Here is a 20,802-nt window from a genome sequence, read left to right as displayed (position 1 = left end):
CCTCAACCCCTCACCCTCACTCACCCTCAACCCCTCACCCTCACCCTCACACCCTCAACCCCTCACTCACCCTCACTCACCCTCACTCACCCTCAACACCTCAGCCTCACCCTCACTCACCCTCACCCTCACCCTCACTCATCCTCAACCCCTCACACTCACTCACCCTCAACGCCTCACCCTCACTCACCCTCAACCCCTCACCCTCAACCCCTCACCCTCACTCACCCTCACCCTCACTCACCCTCACCCACACTCACCCTCACCCACACTCACCCTCAACACCTCACCCTCACTCACCCTCAACGCCTCACCCTCACTCACCCTCAACCCCTCACCCTCAACCCCTCACCCTCACTCACCCTCACCCTCACTCACCCTCAACACCTCACCCTCACTCACCCTCAACGCCTCACCCTCACTCACCCTCAACCCCTCACCCTCACTCACCCTCACCCTCACTCACCCTCACCCTCACTCACCCTCACCCACACTCACCCTCACCCTCACTCACCCTCAACGCCTCACCCTCACTCACCCTCAACCCCTCACCCTCACTCACCCTCAACCCCTCACCCTCACACCCTCAACCCCTCACTCACCCTCACTCACCCTCAACACCTCAGCCTCACCCTCACTCACCCTCACCCTCACTCACCCTCAACCCCTCACACTCACTCACCCTCACCCTCACTCACCCTCAACCCCTCACCCTCACTCACCCTCACCCTCACCCTCACTCACCCTCACCCACACTCACCCTCACTCACCCTCACTCACCCTCAACCCCTCACCCTCACTCACCCTCAACCCCTCACCCTCACCCTCAACCCTTCACCCTCAACCCCTCACTCACCCTCACTCTCACTCACCCTCACTCACCCTCAACCCCTCCCCCTCACCCTCACTCACCCTCACTCACCCTCAACACCTCACCCTCACTAACCCTCAACCCCTCACCCTCACCCTCACACCCTCAACCCCTCACTCACCCTCACTCTCACTCACCCTCACTCACCCTCAACACCTCAGCCTCACCCTCACTCACCCTCACCCTCACTCACCCTCAACCCCTCACACTCACTCACCCTCACCCTCACTCACCCTCAACACCTCACCCTCACTCAACCTCACCCTCACTCACCCTCACCCTCACTCACCCTCACCCTCACTCACCATCACCCACACTCACCCTCACTCACCCTCAACCCCTCACTCACCCTCAACCCCTCACCCTCACCCTCACTCACCCTCAACCCTTCACCCTCAACCCCTCACTCACCCTCACTCTCACTCACCCTCAACGCCTCACCCTCACCCTCACTCACCCTCAACACCTCACCCTCACTCACCCTCACTCACCCTCAACACCTCACCCTCACTCACCCTCAACCCCTCACCCTCACCCTCACTCACCCTCAACCCCTCACCCCCTCACCCTCACTCACCCTCACTCACCCTCAACCCCTCACCCCCTCACCCTCACTCACCCTCACTCACCCTCAACGCCTCACCCTCAACGCCTCACCCTCAACACCTCACCCTCACTCACCTTCACAACACATATTGTGTTACAATCGGTGTCACATTTGCGAAAGATAAAACGATTGGCATTGTAAATAACAAAGCTATTATTTCGCTATTTTAAAAACAAGCACATACATAAAAAATGTGTCCTTTACAATACCAATAGCTCAAACTTTCCTAATACGAGACATATTGCATTGCTGTGCTTCTCTCCCCTGCTGCACTCTCCTGCTCTCTAGAGATGTAGCATAACGACGAGAGCTGCCATATAAGTCACGTAAATACAAAACATGTTGCATTCCAAATGCTATAGGTGTCACATTTGCAAAAGTTAAAACTATTGGCGTTGTAAATGACAAAGCTATCAATTTAGCTATTTTAAAAACCAACAAATAAATAAAATATTTGTCATTTACAAAACCAATAGCTCCAACTTTTCTAATGCGAGACCTATTGCATTTCCAATGCTTGTTTAAGTATTTTGGTCTCTTCGGAATTGGTTTTAACGTGTTTCCTGGTTAAGGGCTATCTGCACTTTTCGTCTATTCAGTTGGGTGTGGATACTGTGTCGTTTGTGGACCGATCCCATTCCCCATACATTCCATGTAAGTATTTTGTATTTACCCAACACAGCCATGTAGTATCAGACAGATACAATGAAATACCCTAGGGAAGCACAAGGAATGCATTACTTTGTATGAGATAGGGTGAGCCAGGAACCAATAAACCCTCCAGAAGCATCCAACACCTAATACTACGGCCAACAAGCAAACTATGTTGGTCCAAACATGTGCTATAACATACTAGTTCCAAACGGTTATACAGTAAAGTAACTGCAGGGGGGGTGGTTTTGATGCTGAGCAGACTTTACAGCTTCAAACAGAGCTACCCTCCAGGCGGGTCCCTGTGATATGTTAAAATAAGCAAGAATCTGGGGAAAGAAAACAATTTGTTAGTACATCAGTAATGTCCTACTTCCCTGCATTATGTTGGGTGAGGACCGTAGTTGTAACCATCCCATGTGTACTAATCTATGGTTTCAACCAAATAAGTCTTTTATGATCTGCGGGGTGATCGAAGGGAACAGGATATCATTACTTTCTGAGTCTGAAGGCATCAAGTTATCGTTTGATTGTTCCGGAGACGTGGTCTGCGTAGGGTAACGCATGGAGGCGGCAACCGCCAATGCCCATTCCTCTTCTAGTAAGGCTTGTCCGGCGGTGGGTTTTTGGGGGATACTGTTCGTTCGTCTCTATTGCGATGGGACCTAGGCTTATTTGTCTGTGTATGGACTCGTCGTAGTTGCTGGTCAATGTTGTCTAGTGACTAGGAGGGAAGAGTGGACTCTAGCCAGTCCTTTGCAGTTTCAGAGCATTCAAAAATGTGAAATTTCTGATTGTGAATAATTTGTAGTCGTGCTGGGAATAGCAAAGCATATTTCAATTTAAAAGCCTGGAGTTTCCGCTTAAGAGGCTGGTAGGATACCCTTTCGTGTTGCACTTGCATAGTATAGTCCGGGTAGAAAAAGATCTGTGTGTTCTCATATTGTAAAGGAGCATTCTCTCGAGCCTTTTGAAGTAAAAAATCATGGTCCCTAAAATTGAGGATACGGGATATAAGTGATCTGGGCAGCATTCCTGTTGCTGGTCTACCCGTGGGGATCCAATGTGCTCGTTCTACACAGAACAAGGTAGAGAGACCTTCTGGGGCTATGTGATCCTTCAGCCATTTTTCTACGAAGTGGGTTGCATTGGAGCCCTCAGAACATTCCAGCATCCCAATAATGCGACTATTATTTTACGTCTGGCTCTACCCTCTGCATCCTCAACTCTTATAGAGAAGGGTAGACAATTGTTTTTGCATTTGCGTTAATTGGTCAGAATGTTTTGCATGTTGTGGTACTAGTTCTAGTCGGTTTGTGCATGGTCTTTGACTGTATCAGACAGTTCATTATGGTCCGCACGTAGGAGGGTGAAGCTAGTGGCGAGAGTGCCAATTTGGTGCTCTATTGATTGACGTGAATCTCTGATTTCCTGAAGGATTTGATCCAGCTTATCAGGTGGGGGTGTTAAAGCCGTTGATGGGACACAGCTTATTGATGATGCTTGGGAAGCCGAGTCAGAGTCCCTGTGGATTGGTGCTTCTGGTGAAGACATATCAGACTGTTTCCCTTTTGTGTACCCCATTGCAATGCATGTGAAATAACTATATTAGTAGGAAGAGCCACTAGGTATGTCACCGCAATGTATAGGGATTTGGCTGGTAAGTGTGTCAGCAATAGAAACTGGGGTGTTTCTGGCTCGTAGTGGATCACTCTCTTGGAGTCCGATGTGACAGGTCAATGGTCTAGGGAGGAGGAGGTCTGTGTCAGTCTGCCTCCGTAAATATTACATCAGGGCGAGGGAGACTCAGTTATGGGGTAGGTTTGTAGATTGTGCACTGTTCAGGGCAGTTGGTATGGTCAGCCACTCTAGTCTTCAAAGACGATCGACCACTTGTTACAGGTCACAGAGCCAGTGATAAAAGAGAGCACCGCGACCAACAATCCGTGTGAAGCTTGGGGACAGCCGTTCCCAACTCAGGAGTCTGGTACACGCAAAAAGTGGTACGGTATTTCCAGTACTGCACTATGTCCAGCTCACAAGGGCGAAGGGAGAGCCAGGCCTCGGCCACTCAATGCCGGCACGGGATTATGCCCCCCGTTTTGTCCCACAGCAGTCCGGAGTCTCAGATCTGCGGGGCGGGCCCTGGTATCGGCACAGGTTCGATGTACAGAGGAAGGCCTGTGGAATTAGACCACGTCGGCCAGTATCCATCTGCAAGACACTCTGATATCGTCAGTGTCGAAATCTCAGCACCACCAGATATATGATACAACAAGTAACATCTTACCTACAACAAGTCAGGACCCTTGGCTTCGTCAACGGTTGTTAGTGGCATAATATAAATGAGCAGCAACTATGGCTTGTATATAATATTGTCAAAAGTTTCCACTTAAAGCCCTGGTGACACCATGACAATTTTGCTGCTCCTAAGTTTCAAAAAGAGAAGGGAAATCCTGAGAGAAACTGAATCTCTTAAAAGGATTTCCCTTCCCTTACAACGCTCACCTGGCATGACGTAATGCTGTAACTTCTCCACTAGTGAGAAGTGTGAGCAGGCGCACATCCATGTGTATAAAAAACAGACCGCCTGTGCCAGGGCACAAAACAGAGCCCGATGGAGACCCCTCTCGAGCCCCCCTTTTAAAAACTAGTGCTCAGACCCGGCCCACTTAAAGCCCTGCTGTTGGGGGCGCCGGAGGGAGCCTGAATGCCCTTGTGGTCCCTGCCTCTAGGGGGAGCCAGAATGGCACCGGCATGCAGGGGAGCAGCAAAAAAATGCTGCTCCCTGTGTGCGATAGCAAGTTTTTTATCTGTTTGAACAGATGAAAAGTCCGCTTCCAGCAGGCAGGAGTAGTTTTCTTGCTCCTGCATGCTGGGAGCGGCCTTACTGTTCTCTCGCTTGGCAGTAGCTATCAAAGCTCCTGCCATGCGGAAGTAAACATTTGCACCACTCATCTCCCCTTCTTTTGAAATTGCAAGGACTGGCCCCGGGAAGGTGGTGGTCCCTGGACCAAAAACGTGCCAGGAGGGGGGGCGTGCAGCCTCCCTCTGGGTTGTAGAAATCAGCCTGACCCTGGGCAGGTGGTGGTCCCCCAAGGCCAAAAACAGCCAAGGAGGGGGGCCTGCATGGCCCTTCCCCTTTTCAAGAAAAGGCCTTGCCCCGCGGAGTTGGCAGTCCCCAGGCTGTAAATCGCATGGGGAGGAGAAGAGGGCCCTGTGCGCACCTCTTACCAATATATGCGTATTTATATTTGCCCCCAGGATCTGGCCCACCTGGGAGCTGAAGCATAAACATGCGTGGGAGAAAAAAAGTTTGCCATGCTTCATAGATCCGCTGTGATTTTCAATGCAAAAAATGAAAAAATACAATGTTTTTGGGCCCCAGCGGACTAACCGCCTCCCAAATAAATGTCTGCATCCCACCTCTTTAATACATGAGTATAAATACGACTCACGAAAGTTATGTCAAAGGTAATTACCTAGTCTTTTCATAGCCGAAACCTATTGACGTTGCCAAGGCTTGTTTGCTACGGATTGCGCACTTCGAAAATTCATACACTTGCACTGTACTACATAAGAGAAACAAGTCCTGTGCACACGCTTATGTGGTAATCGGTCCTGTTGTCAGGACTCAACAATTAGAAACAAAGTTCATGAGGATGAAATGAAGATCAAAACCAGGTTTTCCTATGAGAAATAGATTTATGGGTTAATCTGGATCAGTACATATGATAGTAGCCAGCCGACACGTGTTTCGTCACACCATGAAGGAGATGTGACTCATCTGGGCTGTTATTTCTTGAAAAGGTAGTCTGTGGCGCGGTGGCGGTTCAAACTTCACCGCCGGCCGCGTGTGAACACGATGGGGATAATTGGAGATTTCTGCCCTGCTCAATGTGGCAAGAGCGTAGAATCCGGATGGGTACGTCCCAGATTCAATGCAGGGACCTGAAAGAAGGAAAAGTGCACTGGTCAGTGCGGGCGTAGAGCGTTCTGACTCCGTTCTGAACCATAGGGTTCCATTACCCGGAGTCAGAACTCTCTACGCCCGCACTGACCAGTGCGCTTTTCCTTCTTTCACGTCCCTGCATTGAATCTGGATTCTACGCTCTCTCCACATTGAGCAGGGCAGAAATCTTCAATTATACCCATCGGTGCTCACACGAGGCCGGCGGTGAAGATTGAACCGCCACCACGCCACAACTACCTTTTCAAGAAATAACAGCCCTGATGAGTCACATCATGACATGACATATAAACACAACATTTCTCTGCAAAATGTCTGTAATAGACCCACACACACCCACATTAAAAATAAATGAAAGGAAAACGGTATTTGAAACCATGTGTTAAAGGATTATTGAAGGTCATCAGGGTGAGACAATGCAGAACAGAGCTGGCACTGAAAGGCAGGGGACCTGGGCCAGGACCCACTCTGCCCATGAATTAAAACATCTCTGCATGGAGGCAACAGTTATTATCCCATGTTCGTTAATGTAAATACTTAAACGAGATATGTCTGTACTAGTAAAACCTCTGAAATATATTCATTGAAATAAATAGAAATTCAGTTATATGATGTTTATCGACTCTTTTTAGGTCTCGCCTGCCTGCTTTGCAGCGCATGCGTCGCTTCGCCTTGATCTTTTGTGTCCGGGGCTTTGGAAGCAAGGTTGGTGTCCGCCCTGTCTCCATTAGACCCCCGCCCACCCTGACTGGATATTTTGCTCAGATGTGCACGTGCTCATGAAAAAGCATTCTTGGCGTTCGTTGTTTGCATTTTTATACAACAACATGTATCTCGCCGTGGTGTTTACTTTAATGCAGTAGCGGCCGCGCTTATCGTTGTCGGCATGTTTGGACAATAATCTGTATCTCGGCATTGTGTTTACTTTCATGCAGTAGCGGCCGCGCTTATCAAAAAGCATTCTCGGCGTTCGTTGTCTGCATTTTTTGACAATAACATGTTCCTCGGCGTTGTGTTTACTTTAATGCAGTAGCGGCCGCGCTTATCAAAAAGCATTCTTGGCATTCGTTCTCTGCATTTTTAGACAATAATGTCCCTTTCAGCGGCGCGCTCTCCGATGGAACTGGCAGCTCGTTTTAACATGACCGATGTGTTTAGGTACGCCTGTTAACTTTTTGTTATTGCATACTGTAAGAAAGTGGCTCTGTATATACTGCACGAAAGTAAGGTACAGTGTGCACAGAGTCCACAGTCCCCAGAGGTTTGGCAGAGGTTACAGTTAGATATAACCTTGCTGTGAGAAAGTGGCTCTATATATACTGGACTAGAATGAAGTACAGTGTGTATAGAGTCCACCAACCCCAGAGGTATAAGAGAGGTTAAAGTCAGAACTGACCTTACTCTCCAAAGTGGTAGCTTGGTCGAGCAGTAAGGCAGTACCAGAGGACAGTGTAAAGCATTTGTTGCACACACTCAGTCAGCAAAAGGTTTCACACACTCAAGGACTGAACTCCAGGCCAATTGTTTTTATATCCACAGATATAGTTGTTTTATTTTTAGAACCAACAGTTATAAAAATATACTTTTCTTGTTATGAGTACTCTCATGTAAATACTTTGCAAAGGGGCAATAAAGGTTGTGCTCACAACGATTACAGTATTGATAGTAATCAACACAGTCCTGAAACACACTTTAGCATTGAGCTCAATGGGTTTTCTACATATAAGTACAGTTGATTACTTTATAGATTACTTTGGAAGTTCCAGGACTAGGTCTTAGATTCAGTCCTGGGGTCTAAGTTGAAACCAGATTAGCAAAAACGTTTTAGTTACTGTGGTGAATTTTCATGAATATAAAGCTGTTTTAAAAGTTCACACTTAGAAACTTTTCAATGTAAATCTCACAATGTTTTTCACTGGGAGGAAATTCAGGTTGCAGGTAATGTACGATTGCGTTACTTTTGTAACCCAGCACTGGTCTCCTAGGGCCAGCTCTGGGGGCTTAACTCAAAACAGATAGGTAATTGCGTTTCAGTATTTTGTATGATTTTTAAAGAATATTTGCAGTTTTCAAAACGACAGAAGAAATTTAATAGAAAAGCAGACAATGGGTTCCTATGGAGAAAATACAGATTACTAGTAAACCCGCTAGGGATTACTTTTGCGGTTCAGTACTGGGCTGAAAGGTTCAGTACTGGCTTCTCCCCTGAACCCAGGGGAGTACTTCGGAATTCAGACTTTGGCTGATTTTATAGGAATATTTTCAGTTTTCAAAACTTCACACTTAGAAAATTTTCGAGTCATAATTAGTCAATGTTATCCAATGGCAGGTAAGTGAATTACCGGTTTCCAGGTGAGTACTTGGTTGTTGAAGGTAAGGTTCTGTGCATAGACTCAGGGGTCCCCCAGGGTCAGGTAAGTACAGTTAGATCAGTCCCAGCGGCACAGGGGCGGCCGGGTGCAGAGGTAGGTAGGCCCAATGATATCCAATGAGGGAAAGGGGGCCTTCGGTTGGTGGCTGCTGGCTAGCAGACCACGTGGCTCTGGGAGCTGGGCTCCTGGTCACTTGCTCAGGGCAAGGGGGGAAGTAGGATAGGACAAAGAGGTCACAGCCAGCGGCACTCGGGCGGCTGGGTGCAGGGTGCTTTTGAGCCATCGGGTGCTCAATGTTATAATAATAAAGGGGTTTGTAAAGTGCATGGCGACGCCATCCCGGCGTGTCCCCGCGCTGTGGAGAAAGAGGCAGACGTGGTCGAGAGGCCTGAAACTAGAGGGTGTACAGGTAGGTCTTTAATAGTTTCCTAAATTAAGTTTCAGTATCCGCTAGCCTGATGTTCACTGGAAGAGAGTTCCATTTGTTGGCCGCTAACACTCTAAAGGAGCGGCCTCCCATTCTGGCATTTTTTGTCCGGGGGATTTTAAGTAGACCAGTTCCCCTAGAGCGTAGTGTTCTATTAGGCTCGTAGGTGATGGCTAGATCCGTCAGATAAGGAGGGGCTGTGTGCGAGGTGATCCTATAGCACATTAAGAGTGCTTTGAATAAGATCCTCTTTTTTATTGGTAGCCAGTGTAGAGCATCCAGAGTAGGTTTGGAGGCTGCTCTTTTGGGTAGTCTAAGGACTAGTCGTGCTGCCGTATTTTGGAGAACCTGCAGTCTCCTGATGTTCTTTTCCGTGGTTCCTAGGAGTAACACATTGCCGTAGTCTATACGGGAAGTCACTAAGGCTTGGGTCATAGTTCGTCTGGCCTCTAAAGGAAGAAGGTCCAGCGTGCGATTGAGAGTCTTCAGAACCCCGAAGAATTTCCCTATTACTCTATGAATATGACCATCAAAAGAGAGTTTGGGATCAACCCATATACCCCAATTCTTGGCTTCCTTACAGGGAATAGGTAAAGGACCAAGACAAGGTGGCCACCATTCTCTTGTCCAGCTTGCATCATTTCCTCCTATCACTAATACCTCCGTTTTAGAGCCATTAAGCTTCAAGCAGTGTTGGTTCATTCATCCTGCAAGATCCTGCATACAGGCTTTAAAGTTGGCAGCTGCTGTGGTGGGAGCTTGGGATAGGGAGATAAGCAGTTGGGTATCGTCGGCGTAGGAAACTAATTCAACACCGTACGATTGAACAACGTCTGCCAAAGGAGCCATATATAAGTTGAACAGGGTGGGGCTCAGGGCAGAGCCCTGAGGCACCCCCTGTTCTAAGGCTATGCTGTCTGAGAGGTAGGTTCCCCTCTGAACCTGAAAGCAGCGGTCTATAAGGAACGCTTTCAGCCATCCCAGTGCCGCCTTGGTGACCCCGGCTTTGTTTAGACACTGTAGCAAGATGGAATGTGCTACAGTGTCAAACGCGGCACTGAGGTCCAGCATAATAAGTGCCATAGTATGACCCGCATCTGCTCCTGCCCGTAGGGTTTCAGTCGCTCTCAGGAGAGCTGTCTCCGTGGAGTATCCCGACCGAAAGCCAGATTGAGAGCTATGAAGGAGATTGTTGGTTTCCAGATGGGCCATGAGCTGTTTATTGGCTATTTTCTCCGCCACTTTCGCTAGATAAGGTAGCAGAGAGATGGGGCGTAAATTTTCAAGGGTGTCTTGGCTCACATTGGGTTTCTTTTTAATTGGGAGTACAATGGCTTTCTTCCACACTTCAGGAAGACTGGCCGAGGCAAAGGAGACTTGGAGCACATGTCTAAAATATGGTTCCAGTACTGTTAATCTCGCTCTTAGAACCTTAGGAGGAGCCGGGTCACGGGGGGAACCCGACTTGATACTTTTACATATGCTCGTAAGTTTTTCTGGAGAGGGAACCGAAAAACAGTGTAAGCATGACTCTGTGGAACTAACTCCTTCACTTTCCATAAAATCATGACCAGATGTCGAATTTCCAGAGAAGTTGGCATAAATGTCTGTTATCTTTCTAGAAATGTATTTGGCGATTTTATTACACGTTTCCACAGAGTCCGTATGGGACGTATTATCGTTGGTTAGCACAGAGATTTCCTTGAAGATTTTAAATAGCTCCTTAGAGGAGTTCTCTGCTTCCCCAATGCGAGTTTTATAATGCAAGGCTTTAGTGGTGCGTATTTTTTTGTTGTAATCCTTTTGAGCTATTTTATATTGAGTTTTAACTGTCGGGCAGAAGTTAAGGCGCCATTCCGGTTCTAATTTTTTACAGGCGGATTTAGCTGCCTGAAGTTCAGGAGTGAACCACGGGGAAGATTTTTTCATATTCTTAGATTTTTTCATGTTGCGAATAGGGGCAGTGCTTTCTAAGGCAGTTAAAATACGGTCCTGTAGCCTACTGTATGCGGTTTCACAATCTATGCCTCCTGGAGGTCCTCCTGTTTCGAGTCTTTTGATAAAAGTTTCTTGAGAGAAATTTCTCCATTTCCGACTTTGGTAGCGGTGTTCACAATCTTTTTTCAGGTCAGACTCTTATAACCGTACGTGGAATGGAATCAAGGAGTGATCTGACCAGGGTACCAGTAGAGGTGGTTGGACTTGCACTCCGGTCCAATTTCCGAAGATAGGGTCCAACAGATGTCCAAGTCTATGAGAGGGGGCACAGTTTTTCAGGTCTAATTGTAAGGAGTGTAGTTCTTGCCTGATGTCCTTAGCATCTTTGTCGAGGAGATCATCAAAATGAACATTCATGTCTCCAAGCACCATGAATCTACTCTTTCTTATGGCTAGGTGTGCTGTAGCTTCCGCCAGGCTAGCCGTGAAATCATACAGCCTGCCTGGGGGTCTGTATACAAGAATACCCGAGAGGGAGTGTTGAGGCCCCATTATAATTGTGAAAAAGCCCGCTTCGCAATGGTCAATCGTCAGGGGTGATAGAGAGCATTCCATCGGAGCTTTGATCGCAATTGCAATCCCTCCGCCCCTGCGTCCTTCCTGTCCATTCTGGAGAGGGAGTAGCCAGGTGGCATGGCCTCTATAATATCAGGGTCTGAGTGTTCTCCTAGCCAGGTCTCAGTAAAAAACAGGATGTCAAGTTCCTCATCCTCAAGTAAGTTATAAATTTGAATGCTATGTTTGCTAAGAGATCTACAGTTTATCAGTCCCGCCTTTACCTGCCCTTTAGCGGGCTCATTGGTCGGTTCTCTTTCGAGTGTAAAAGGACATGCTGAGCAGCTATGCAAAGATGCCGCCTCCATAGTGTGCTTACAGGGTAAAGGCAAAGTAGGACAGAGATCCAGCAGTTCCTGTCTACCATACCGTAAATAGGGGGACCTAGTACAACCAAGGTTCCTGGCCCCGTGCCCCGTTCTGACACGGACCGGCGCAGACGGGCTTGACTTAGGCTCAACTTCGGCGCGCTTCCGGCGCGCCCGCTGCATGCGTCCGCTGCGCGGTCGCGGTCCCACGCACATTTATGGGAAAGGAAGGGGCAGCTAGAGCGCTGACCTTGCAGCCCTGAGCCCGGAAGTGCTGGGCTCCTCCTCCACCCTCCACTTCAAACGCCCATAATGGACGCGGCGGACCGGGCGGGAGTCTAATGTGTGAATCACCTATCAAATTAGTCAGCCCACAGGTGAGGCACAGTTTAAAATTATACACAAGAAATACACTGTCAAAATTAAAATTAGCAGCAAATCGCTAAGTTTAAAAAGACGCTCTGTAGTCAGCGCTCGCAGTGCAGGTCTTGTCACACACAGCGTTAGCAGAAAGAATCAGCCACTGCCACTGGCTAGACTCGTCTCCACCCCGCGAGTGTGAAAGTGCAGGTCTTTTATTCACTCTCTCGTACAGCGCAGCTAGAGCGCTGACCTTGCAGCCCTGAGCCCGGAAGTGCTGGGCTCCTCCTCCACCCTCCGCTTCAAACGCCCATAATGGACGCGGCAGACCGGGGCGGGAGTCTAATGTGTGAATCACCTAGCAAATTAGTCAGCCCACAGGTGAGGCACAGTTTAAAATTATACACAAGAAATACACTGTCAAAATTAAAATTAGCAGCAAATCGCTAAGTTTAAAAAAGACGCTCTGTAGTCAGCGCTCGCAGTACAGGTCTTGTCACACACAGCGTTAGCAGAAAGAATCAGCCACTGCCACCGGCTAGACTCGCCTCTACCAGGATCCAATGAGGATCTTGAAAAGGGAACAAAGGCTGCAGGCTTGGGGACGGAGACTCTCCAGGGGCGACCAGCACTTCGAGAGGTAATTTGGGATGTTGGAGCACAGGTAGGTACCCCACAAGGAGGCTTAGGGGGCTGTAGGGTGCCATTTGCAGGGGTGTCTTTGTGTGTCGGAAAAGCTTACCCTCGGCTCGTCGCAGTTGGGGTGGCCCCTGGTTCTGAGTCTGCAGGCGTCATCTGGTTCATCGAGGTGGGTCTTTGGGCACTGGACTTCGAGTCCCAGGCGCCGGGGGGACGTCCTCGTGGTCTTGGTTCGGTTGGGACCGGCCCGGGCTCGGCTGGTGCAGAGTGGGCTGGTCCGGATCTTCCTGGCTGGCACCAGGTGGGTTGTTGCAGCAGAACCTCTGCTGATGGGAGTCCCAATCTTTAAGAGGGTCAAGGCAGGCAGGTCTTCTGGGTGTCCCAAGGTTGCTGTCTGCGGGGGTCGCCGGGTTTAGTCAGGAGCAGGTTCCAGGATCAACAGGCCGGTAGGGCTGGGGCCAAGTCAGTTGTTGTTGTCCTGTTGTTAGCAGCTGCACGGCGGGTCGTCGTCTTCTTGATCTTCTTTCTTCTTCTTGGTATCGTAATCTGAGGAAGGAAGGTTCACGGAGCCCCTAAATACTAAATTTAGGGGTGTTACAGGTAGGGCAAGGGCAGGGACCAATGGGTCCCTGTCCTGGGTTGAGGACACCCCCTAGCCTGCTCCTCTCCTGTGGGAGGGGGGCAGGAGCCTAGCTGGGATTGGGCAGGGCTCCCCATCTACAAGATCCGGGGGTCGTGCTTCACCTCGCCTCCTCCACCTGAGGGGTGGAGTTGGCAAAGGTTGCCACCCCCTCCTTCCTGACATAGTTTTTCCCGCCAGTCTTCCCGCCAGAGTGGGGGTAGAACGGGCGGGGGGCCAGTTGCTGGGTACAGCAAATGGTCTGGAGAAGCTCTCAGAGGCGGTATGCCTTTGAAGCTTCCCCTTGTCCATCCTGGGGGAGGAGACATAGCACCACGCCCAGGATGTGCATTGCTGCAGGCCCAGGAGAGCGGGGGGCTCTCCACCCAGGCGTCCAGCAACATGTTTGCTGTGTGGCAGCCTCTGCAGCCACTCAGCCCAGACGTGGATTGTAGGTTCGGGTTTTGGGGGGTATCTCTAAGATGCCCTATTGTGCATCTTACATAAAATCCCACACTGGCATCAGTGCAGGTTTAATGTGCTGAGAAGTTTGGTACCAAACTTGGCATACTTCAGTGTAGCCATTATGGTGCTGTGGAGTTTGTAATGACAACCTCCCAGCACCATATAGTCTTAAATGGCATCACTGCACTCACAGTGCCCAGGAATGGCCCTGGGTACTGTAGGGGCACAGGGCTCATGCACCTGTGCCCTCACCTCTGGCATAGGGCACCCAGCTAGAGGGGTGACTGAAGTATGCCAGGGCAGTGGGGTCTGTGGGCATGGCACACAGGGATGTGTGCCATGTCGAATCTCGTTTTAGTTCTGTACTTAGGCACTCAGCCTGCAAAGGCAGTGTGTGTTGGTGCCAGGGTACAGGGCCCCTGAGGGGTCTTCTCTGGTCACCATGCCCTGGGTACCTAGGGTACCATTTACTAGGAGCTGACATGTGGCCAGAGATGCCAATTGGGTATTTTGTTTCAGCATAGCTTTTCTTTTTAGGGAAGGAACACAGGCCCTGGGTACCTGATTGGCAGGGACCCAGGGCACACTCAGTCAAAGCACATCAGCAGTTCAGAAAAAAGTGGGAGCATACCAAGGCAAGAAAGATGGCACTTTCTCACACTTACTCTCTAAAGTAGTAGCTTGGTCGAGCAATAAGGCAGTATCAGAGGACAGTGTAAAGCATGTGTTGCATACACTCAGTCGGCAAATGGCCTCACACACTCAAGAACTGAACTCTAGGCCAATTGATTGGTATATAAAAATATATTGTTGTTTTATTTTAGAACCACAAGTAGGTATAAAATTACTTCATCAGAATGAGAAGCTACAGCTGAATACTTTCAAATAGCAATAGACTTTTCAATGTAATAGATACAGTTGTTGCAAATGCAACACAAGTTAAACACAATTATAACATTGAGCTCAATGGGAGTATTTAAGTAAATGCAATATCAATTACTTTGCGTAGGTTTTTCTTACTCAGGGCTGGATCCTGGATTCAGCCCTGGTGCTCTCCTGTAAACAGTTGAAAGAAATCGATTTTGTTACACAGGCGATTTTTAAGGAATATTTGTATGTTTCAAAAATCGACACAGAATAATTTCTGGCAAAAACCAGCCAATGTTATCCTATGGAGGAAAATCAGGTTATCGGACAATCACGGTTGTAATTACTTTTTAGGGTCAGTGCTGGGCACAAAAATCGAGCACTGGGATCACTCCTGGTAACAGGTGAGTAATTTCGTTTTCGTTGATGGGGTGATTTTTAGTGAATATTTAAATGTTTCAAAACGCAACAGAAGAATTTCCAATTGAAAACCAGTCAATGTTACCCTATGGAGAAAATGTAGGTTATCGGTTTTCAGGTAAGTACTCGACTGGCATAGTTAAGGTTCTGGGGTTAGACTCAGGTCTCCCAGGTTCAGGTAAGTACAGTAGTTACACCCTCAGCAGCACAGGGGAAGCCGGGTGCAGAGAGAGAAGGCCCAATTCTAGCCTATGGTGGGTAGGGGGCCTTTGGTTGGTGGCTGCTAGCAAGCAGGCCAAGCGGCTGTGGAGGCTGAGCTCCAGGTCACTTACACAGGGCAAGTGGGGAAGTAGAATTGAACAGATGCTGCACTTCCAGTGGAACTCGGGTGGCTGGGTGCAGGATGCTTATGGGCCTTCGGGCGCCCAATGGATTTCAATGGGAAAGCTGCAAGACGAACAAAGGCTGCAAACTCGGGGACGGAGATTCTTCAGGTGCGACCATCACTTTGAGAGGTAAGTTGGGAAGCTGTAGGTTAGGTTTACACCCAGGAGTATGCCACAGGGGGCGGTGGGGCGCCGGGGACAGGGGTGTCTTTTGGTGTCTGGAAATCTTACCCTCGGCTGGTCGTAGTTTGAGGGGTCCCTTGTTGTGAGGCTGCAGGCGTCGTCAGAAGAATCGAGGAGGGTCCTTGAGTCATGGCTTCTGGGTCACAGTCGCTGGGGGCACGTCCTCGTGGTCTTTGTTCACTCAGGCACTGGCCGGGCTCGGCGGGTGTAGAGTGGGCTGGATTCGCGGTTCCTGGCTGGCACCAGGGGTTGTCGATCTTTGAGCAGAACCACTGCTCGTGGGTGTCCCAGTCTTTGGATGAGCAAGGCAGTCAGGTCCTCCGGGGTTTTCGAGGTTGCTGACCACAGGAGATGCCGGGGTTTAGCAGGAGCAGGTTCGAGGGTCGACAGGCCGGTAGGGCTGGGGCCAAGTCAGTTGGTGTCATCCTCTTGTTAGCAGCTGCATGGCAGGTAAATGTCTTCTTGTTCTTCTTTGTAGTTTCGGAATCTGAATCCGAGGAAGAAAGGTTCAGGGTGCCCCTAAATACTAAATTTAGGGACGTTACAGGTTGGGGAAGGTCAGGGACCAATGGGTCCCTTTCCTGAGGTGAGTACACCCCCTATCCTGCTACTCTCCAGTGGAAGGGAGGCAGGAGCCTGTCTCTGATTGGGTAGGGCTCTCCATCCTCAAGATGGCGAGAGCCCGGAGTTGTGCTTCACCTCGCCTCCCCCACCTGAGGGGTGGGGTTGGCAGAGGCTGGCACACCCCCTTTCCTCACTTAGGTTTTCCCGCCCGTCTTCCCGCCAGAGTGGGGGTCAGAACCGGTGGGGGCCAGTTGCTGAGTACAGCAAGTGGCCTGGAGAAACTCACAAAGGCGGCATGCCTTTGAAGCTTCCCCTGCCCATCCTGGGGGCGGAGGAGGATGTGCATTGTTGCAGGCCCACGAGAGTGTATGTCTCTCTACCCAGGGGTCCAGCAACATGTCTGCTGGGTGGCACCCTAAGCAGCCTCTCAGTCAGGACACGGGTTGTGGGTTAGTTTCAGGGGGCAACTCTAAGTTGCCCTCTGTCGTGCATTGTACATTAAATCCCACACTGGCATCAGTGGGAATTTAATGTGCTGAGAAGTTTGATACCAAACTTATCAGTCTTCATTGTAGCCATCATGGTGCTGTGGAGTTTGTGTTGACGACCTCCCAGCACCAGGGTACTGTAGGGGTACAGGGCTCATGCCCTTGTATCTACACCACTGGCATAGGGCACCCAGCTAGAGGGGTGACTGAGGTATGCCAGGGCAGTGTGTTGGTGGCATGGCAGATGTGTGCCATGTCAACTCTTTGGTTTTTTCTGCACCAAGACACTCAGCCTGCAAAGGCAGTGTGTGTGTGTGTCAGGGTACAGGGCATCTAAGGGTGGTGCAATAAGTGCTTCAGTCCTTAGGGGCCTTCTCCGGTCACAGTGCCCTGGGTACCATTTACCAGGGACTGACATGTGGCCAGTGTCACGATGTCAGTAGCACTAAGGAAGGTGTTGCCACTAACCTCGGAAGATCGCCAGCAGGAACGATGGTTGGCAGAAAGGCCCCCGTACTCCCCTGGGCACAATCCCACACAGAGTGAAAACTAACACTACTATGCACAAATGCGCCCCGGGGAAAAGGGAAGTGGATAAAATAATAAACACTGTGGACCCCACGGCTCTTCCTAGTCCTCTTTTCTCTGATCTGACATGCTCCTTTCAGAGCAAGAGCGTGGAGGGGGATCCTGTGGAGGTAACTATCTAAGTAAATGAGGCACGAAACAGGGGTTTAGGCTGAATACAGAAAGAGTCAATCATGTCAAACTCAATGAGGGACTGGCTTACTGACACGCTCCATACAGCAGCACTCCATGATACTGTCAACCAAATTGTTCAGCAGAGAGAACACCTTCAGTTTGAAAATGAAAATAAACATGCAGTTTCTTCACCACAAGTTCGTTCAATAAAAAACTAATAAATCAGCAAGGCCAAAAATCAGCAAGGGAAAAATCAGCAAGGCCAGATAAAGCCAAAGAAAGCATTCATGTGCAGCGTCCTCCCACTAACAACCTAAATACCTGAATACAAAAAATCTGATGTACTGGTCTTCACGGCGCTGCTCCAGTTTCCTCACTGGTTCGGCATAGAAAACAACGCAGGCAGAGAAACCCAGGGCTCCGTCTCAAACACGATGGCAGCCAGGAAAGGGAAAGTCTGATACTCTGCGCTCTCCTGCGGGGAATACCTTCCGCGGCCTGAGCTCATGAATCTCTCTCCTGCAGCGGCCGTCAGAACTCTGGAACACGGGGGCAAAGAAAAACAGGAGCCAAAGCTTGTGCGGACCTTTGGCAAGAAACTTTCTCCTCCGGAACTCGGAGAACAAACAGAAAGTTTATCAAGCCCCGATCCTCGGATGAGGTGGGGCTTTGTATCCTCTGTGTGGACTACAGCGCCAATTCCTACTACCGGTAGTCTGGGCATTAGCCTTCTGGGACCTGTAGTGCCGAACCTGTTGTTCACCCCCTAGTGGTTCCTCATTCATATCTCTCGCATTCATTGTCATTCTTTTAGTGCGGGAAGAAGAGGGAAACGTGTGAAGCACCTTGTGCCCTCGGAATCGGTACGTGATCACTACAGCCAGAGATGCCAATTGGGTTTATGTGTCAATACAGTTTTAGGGAAGGAACACAGGCCCTGGGCACCTGATTGGCAGTAACCCAGGGCACACTCAGTCAAAGTACATCAGCAATTCAGCAAAAAGTAGGGGCATACCATGCAAGAAAGATGGCACTTTCTCACACATACAGATAAATAAACACAACCTTCAAACAGCTAAAACCAGCCACAAATATTGCCTTTGTCCATGATTGTGAGATGTTTCAGATAAATGAGTAACATTTCAGATGAGTTAGGTGTATGGAGCGTGGTGTATGAGAGTAAGGTGTTTGGTGCTTCGGAGGAGTTAGGTGCTTGGTGCATGAGAGTAGGGTGCTTGGAGCATGACAGTAGGGTGTTTGGTCCGTAAAGGAATAGGGTGATTAATGCATGGGGGAGTAGGGTGCCTGAAGTGTGGAGGAGCTGGGATCTTACTGCACAAAGGAGAAGGGTGCTTGGTGTGCAAGTGAGTAGGTGCTTGGTGCTTGAAGGAGTAGGGTAATTGGAGCGTGGAGGAGTAGGGGTCTTGTGTGAAGGAGTAGGGTGCTTGGTGCATAGAGTAGTAGGTGGCTTGATGCACAAGGGTGTAGGATTCTTGGTACTCGAAGGACCAGCTGACACAAGTAGGTGTGGCCGCTTGTCCTGTTTTTGGCAGTCACTGTGTGGGTGTTTGCTCAGAATGTGCAGCATGTACGCAGGGAACAAATGTCTTGGATTGCTTGGAAGAAAGCGCCTCTGTCACTTCTTGGCACGGGGGCCGGGAGCTGCAGGTCACAGGTGTTCAGTCGGAATAGTTTATTTCATTGCCTCGCTCACAAGATGGAAAGTTACTAGGACTGCGGTCGCTTCCAGCTGCTTTCCGTCGCTGGTTTTATCTTCACGAGTTTAGAAAGAATAACCCACGGTTTGCCTCATTGACTTTAATTAATTTATATGTTATAAAACGCTTTCTTAAAGACCGGAAGCTGTTTGCAGCGTCATATCAGGCCTACCCCACAGTGATAGGAAACTGGATAAATAGCATTATATCGGCTTTGCTTACAACAATGTGAACCTGTCGATTGTATATATCTGGCCTTGTTCGCAAGGACCTGGAGCTGCTAACTGCATCATGTCGGGCTTGGGGCTGGTTGCATATTAATTGGTCTTGCTCACAGCCGTATGAAGTGCTGGTTGCATTATATCAGGTCTTACTCTTAGGGGTAGGAAACTGCTGACTGCATTAGATCAGGCCTTACTCTTAGGAATAGGAAACTGCTGATTACATTATATCAGGCCCTACTCCCAGTGATCTGAAACTGCTGATTACTTTTTGTCAGGCCTTACTCTTAGGGATAGGAAACTGCTGACTGCATTAGATCAGGCCTTACTCTTAGGGATAGGAAAACTGCTGATTGCATTAGATCAGGCCTTACTCCCAGTGATATATGTTATGTTATGTTAGTATGAATTTGTAGAGCACACGTTCACCCCAGGGTTTCTTGGCGCTGTGTGCCGCTGGGGAACCCGTCCTGGCTTTCCCTGTGAGATAGTCCCTCTTGGGCATCCCCAAGGTGAAGCCAGGCATCCCCGGCAGCGAGGGGGCCGTTGTGGAGATTAAGCAAGCTATTGCCCAGAGTTGCAACGTGGGAGTCATGGTTAGAGGGGCACCGAGGCGAGATTTATCGAGCCTGCTGACATTGGTTCCGTACCCTGCTGCGTTGGGAATTGAACCCTGGTCCCGGGCCAACCTCTGCTTCTGGGTCTGCCGCCTCTAACCGGTGAGCCACACTGCTGATTGCATTAGATCAGGCCTTACTCTTAGGGATAAGAAACTGATGATTGCTTTAGATCAGGCCTTACTCTTAGGGATAGGAAACTGTTGATTGCATTAGATCAGGCCTTACTCTTTGGGATAGGAAACTTGCTGATTGCATTATATCAGCCCTTACTCCCCATGATATGAAACTGCTGATTGCATTAGATCAGGCCTTACTCTTAGGGATAGGAAACTGTATTGTATTGTATTGTGATTTGTAAAGCGCGATTGCTGCCCAATGGGCGTCCAAGCGCTGAGGCATAAAAAACAGAACTGATGAGTGATGGAGACGAGCTTAGGTGGATCTAGTAAACAAGTAAGTTTTCAGCTGCTTTCGGAATGAGAGTAAGTTGGGATTGGACCTGATTTGTAGCGGGAGTGTGTTCCACATCTTCGCAGCGTTTAAGGAGAACATCCTTCCTCCGGTCCTGGCTCTCCGCACTCTTGGGACTACGGCTAGAAAGGCTTCCGTAGATCGGAGGTTTCTGTTGGGATGGTATTGAGTAACCAGTTTGTTGAGGATCCTTGGGCCAGACCCCCAGAAAGCTCGATGGGCGATGCATAGTGCCTTAAATGCCACTCTCTGCTTTACTGGGAGCCAGTGTAGGGCGACCAGGGCGGGTTTTGCGGACTGCGTCCTCGGAATCTGCAGCA

This window comes from Lissotriton vulgaris, chromosome 5 (assembly GCF_964263255.1).
Source record: "Lissotriton vulgaris chromosome 5, aLisVul1.2, whole genome shotgun sequence".
Classification (NCBI taxonomy): Eukaryota; Metazoa; Chordata; class Amphibia; order Caudata; family Salamandridae; genus Lissotriton; species Lissotriton vulgaris.
The sequence above is the reverse complement of the archived record's forward strand: the minus strand, read 5'-3'. Positions refer to the sequence as shown.